Source organism: Nicotiana tabacum, chromosome 2 (assembly GCF_000715075.1).
Source record: "Nicotiana tabacum cultivar K326 chromosome 2, ASM71507v2, whole genome shotgun sequence".
NCBI classification, from domain to species: domain Eukaryota; kingdom Viridiplantae; phylum Streptophyta; class Magnoliopsida; order Solanales; family Solanaceae; genus Nicotiana; species Nicotiana tabacum.
This window is the reverse complement of record NC_134081.1, coordinates 101,490,981-101,496,000: the sequence shown is the minus strand read 5'-3', so window position 1 is coordinate 101,496,000 and position 5,020 is coordinate 101,490,981. Positions and strand designations below refer to the sequence as shown.

The following is a 5,020-nucleotide window of genomic DNA, read 5'->3' as shown; positions in this document are numbered from 1 at the left end:
CATATTTACTAAGTGAGAACATCATAGGAACGAATATTATTGGAACACTTCTTGTGAAAATATACAGATCATCCAAAATTTATATCTTCACTTGTAATTGGTCTTAATTTCTTAGTTTTATATATCTTAAAATTATTAGACTTTTATTATTTTACAACTTAAAAGTAATTTTGTATTTATTTATGAAGGAGTAATGTTTTAAATATCTATAATACAATTTATTGATTATTATGTACTTCTAGGGAGGTAATTAAATGTCTTGTTGATAATATTTTTAAAATAATAATTATTTTTTAATTATTTAAAAGTTAAGACATTATTATTGATTTGTATCTCATAATAATTTTAACACTATTGCATTATTTATACTTATAAAAATATATTTTATTTTGTATGAGTTTTTTAATTTTTTTAATTTTATTAAACTTTTAATGTACTTTCTATTGTTCGTATTATTATATTATTTTATAAATTAAAAAATTAAGATATTTATTTTTAGTCAATAATATTACTAGTACTTGTTAATTCTTGAGTTAAAAAATAGAGTATACAAATGAAAAGAATATATAAATCAAGATTATATTTATAATTTACATAATTGCTAACCAAAAGTTAGCCGAGATACTCCAAGCTCCTTTATTAGAAGACCGCAAGACCCTAAGATGTTGGGAATTCTTAAATTGGCACAACCTTTTATTAAACCTAGTTCAATTTTAGTCAAATTTGGTTTCGGTCTCCGCATCATATTCCCCCAATGGAGAGTATTTAGAAGGAAAGGATTTTGGCGGTAAGAATTTTTGGCTTCCCTCCTCTAATTCTAAAATTACAGTCTCCTTTATTAGTTAGAATTCTCCAGACAACCTAATTTTGCATTACGCTTTGGTAATTTAACCACAGATACTTGGAGATTGAAGAATACGGGAAAAGGGATGCAAGATATTGGAAGAACATTGATATGGGGTTCAGACTCTTGGTGAGGCTTTTGCAGGTTCTTCTATTTAATTTAGTACTATGTAAATCTAATTTTTTGTTATGTGATAGTTAAAAGAAAGTATTTTTGTATTCTGAAGTTCTTTTCTTCCTTTCCTAGATATTTAGGCTCTTTAAGTTTGTTTGCAGAGTATGTTTATACTATTTGAACTTCCTGTATAAAAAATATGCTGCTATTTAAAAGGATTGGATGAAGAAGATATTGAATAGGTTAGGGAAGGTGTGCCAGGAACAGAAATTGACCCACAAACTCTGGAAAGTACTGAAGCATTTGATGAAGATTATGAAATTAGTTCATAATATTATCATAGTATTATTACTAGTTTAATAAAGACTGTTATTTAATAGAGAACAGATTGATGTTTCTTATTATGCCATTCAATCGTTGAAATCTCTTATGCTTACATATCTTGTTGTTTGACTTGGTAGTTAGATATTATTTCATACTTTTAGATAGTAGAAATTAGTTTTCACTTTGACAGGAATCATAGTTTTTGAGCAACTTTATTGTGATGGCAAGAAAAAGACAATGAGATTCTAGTCAAGGTGCGCTTTTATCCAATTCTTTACAGCAATAAGAACAACAAATGGGAGGTATGGCGATGCGTAAACCACCTCAAAACTGGCCACAAAATGAAAGATAAGCTATCCGATCTGGTTACTTGTCAAGAAATGATTCACATGATATAGAAAATCTCTCCAGGTGCTAAAGTGATATCTTATCTTCATTTTGTAGTATGAAGTAGTTAGGGTCCTAGTCACAGAAAACCACTGCAGGGGAGAGTATTTGATGTTATTTGAATACTTTCCCATAAGTAGACTTCTAGCATGAGAGTTAAGAAAAATCTAAGTGACCAAGGTGCCCCACTATGATGCACTCAGGATGGGAAAATGATGGTGGCAATTTACATGTTGAGTTGAATGAACATGGGTAACCTATTGGACCAGAAGCAACTAGATTGAGTTCTAAACTTGGTGTCATAGCACGGAATGACATCTTAGCGCCATTGAATTATAAATATTTGAGGCTTGTGCCTAATATGTTCAAGGATATAATATGGTCTCATATTAAGGTGTTTAATACTAAACCAAACACTATATGCTAAGATGTTTTTATTTTTATATTAATGAGTTGTGTTAAATATGTATGTAGGAAAATACTGATGCAACTGATGATATGAGACATATGTTGATGATATCAGTTGGATCTGAATGGAAAGAATGGAAGCATGAAGCAAAAAGATGTGGTTTGAACCATATGGTACTGATATTGAGCGCTTAGCTCATCGTTCGAACATGGTTGAAGAAAATCAGTGGCGTTCATTAGTTCATTATTGGAGCTCAAATGCTGCAAAGGTATTTCAGAAATATAAAGCATCTTCTTCTGTTGCCTTTTAGGCCTTTATTATTCTTATCACTGAATCTTTGTTCTTTTTGAACTCTTGTTCTTTTTTCCTTCTTTTTTGCAGTGAATTGTGTCACTAAATAAATATCGCCGTATCCTTACTTTCTTGTAGTTACTCATTATCATCAATTTCAATTGTTCACACAAATAAGGTGAGTTTGAGCATTGTGTACTAGTTAATCATCAAAGTTGTGAGTTTAATTGCTCAGGTGTTGTGATCTTATTTTTTAAGCAAAATATGTGAAAGTTAGTTGTTGATATATTGGATATGTAGCAAATTTTGTACTATGGCTACAACCTGTTTGAGCTGTAGTGCAAACTGATTTTGGACAGTTGTTTTTACCTCACTTAGAATGCATTTAGTGGAAAACTACCTTTCCTACCCATCTCCATCATTTCTTTATTTCTCTTACAAATGCAATAAATGCAATCTTATATCATCATCAGATTCGTTGTATTTATTTTTGTATGTTTTGTTGTTTGGAGATTTGAGAATATCTTATAACTTTGTGAAACTCAATTCTTTTGGTTATTATCTTTCCAGTATGAGTTATGAGTAGGCTAATTTTGTCTTGGCTTATTTCTTTATAATTTTTGCCTCTTCTGGTTTGGTTTGGTGAAAGTTCTGTCACTGTTTGGTTGAAGTATGCTTAATTCTAGCTTTTTTTAAAATTGAAATTTACTTGTCTGTTAGCATTTTAAGAATTGATGAGTTTGTACTGGATGATATCTTTGTGATTTGTAAATAGTGGAGCTTTTAGTTTAGAAGAACTTTTACAATGGTGTCAGAGAAGAAAATCTAGTATAAAGGTGTTGTCATATGTATTCAGTGTTGCCTCTAGACTTCTGCTTATAAGTTAAAGTTGTTATGCTATTTTTGTGGAAGTGTGCAACATTCTAGGGCTATATAGGCTTTGTCTTGTTGTTCGTATCTTGTATTCTACAATCAATTTTGAATTCTATAAACTATCAAAGTAACCTTTCTAATATTTTTTTCTCAAGTTAACAAAATTAAAAAGAACGAAACTAATGAACTTGGGACCAAAAAGAGAAGTGGGTTAGTTCGGAAAAACATGCAGCACATATGGTATTTTTTCAGCTTTATTACATAGTTGTAATTCTCCTTTAATGTGATTCTTTTGCAGAACTTCTGAACGATGTAAGATCAATTATTAGAATACTTGACTTGTGGAAAGATGTATCCATAAAGCCTTGTTGCAGAATTTATTCTAGAAGTTAAGGGAATTCATTCAGATTAGGATTGAATTTGACATAGTTCCATGTTACAATTACTTTTATCTTTTATGATTTAGTTAGAACTAAGTTTTATTTGAGATATAACAGGTCATTGAGTTGAACTCTAACTTGTAAGGAGAACCTTTATTATGTACTATGTTCTTTGAATACAACATCCAAATACATTTTTATTTCGTATATGTTTCATTGTGTATAAAGATTGACATTTATGAGTGTATGAATTGAATATATATTTGAGTCACAACGAAAAACTAAATAAAATATTATTATTCATATTTTAGAAAATTTTATATCGAAATTTCAAAGTGACATTGCACAAGGTTTTAAAAAATGTCACTAATTTATTTGGCATTCACTTAAATGTTGTAAATATTTTATTGACATTTACCAAAATGTCGTAAATCACAATGTGATATTTTTTAAAAGCTGTAAATAAATGTCATAATTGTTTTTAGAAACATTATACTAAATGTCAGCAATTTTAAATTGACGTTTTAAAAAATGTCATAAATAAAATGTCATAAATTTCATACCGACACTTAAATAAATGTCGGAAAATTTCCGACCCCAAAATTTATGACATTTGATACAAATGTAAATTAAATGTCGGTAAATGAATTTGTGACATTTCAGCAGTTCTATACGACATTTATTTAATGTCGTCGTATCCTTACTTTCTTGTAGTGCGTGTTTATGTGTAATTCAAACGCGTTCGTCGATTCGTAGTTTTGATGTTGTTTGGTATGATTTGAGGCCTCGAGCAGGTTTGCGTCATGTATTGGGACTTGTTGATACGATTGGACAAGGTCCCAGGGGCCTCGGGTATGTTTCAGAGGGGCTACGGGTCTTTTCGCTATGTTTGGACTGCTGTTTTCTGAGGTCTGGTGCGTCCTTCTTCGCGCCCGTGAAGGAAGAGTCATTTGCGAAGGTCTGTTGGGCATTTGGCCATTTGTTCATCGCGTTCGCGAAGCCTTGGAGGAGGCAGTGCTTCGCAATCGCGAATGGGACTGCACGATCGCGTAGAAAAGCAGGCAGGAGGTGGCACCAGGAATTTGTTTTATGCGTTCGTGTGTCTGGTGTCGCGTTCGCAAAAGGGCGGAGTAGTTGGTCACCGCGTTCGCGACCAGTGCATAGCGTTCGCGTAGGGGACTTTTGGAGCTGGAGCAAGAATGCTCTTCGCAAACGCGAGGATAAGGCCGTGTTTGCAAAGAAGGTTGGGCTGGGCAATGTTGTTTTAAAACGGGAGGTTTAGCTCATTTTCATTTCCCTTCTTCCATGGGAGTCGACTTTGGAGTGATTTTTGGAGGCCCATTTTCATCGTCAATCATGAGGTAAGTGATTTCTACACATTATGAGTTAAATACACGA

The 5,020-nt window shown here is 32.0% G+C and overlaps 1 long non-coding RNA gene across 1 annotated transcript; it reads left to right on the top strand.

Annotated features, from left to right (window-relative positions):
• The first annotated feature begins 652 nt into the window (after positions 1-652).
• On the top strand, positions 653-2,592 carry LOC107827403 (uncharacterized). Its single transcript, XR_001657511.2, has 4 exons — positions 653-787; positions 898-973; positions 2,144-2,346; positions 2,460-2,592. It is a non-coding gene; the product is annotated as an uncharacterized LOC107827403 (long non-coding RNA).
• The last annotated feature ends 2,428 nt before the right edge of the window (positions 2,593-5,020 follow it).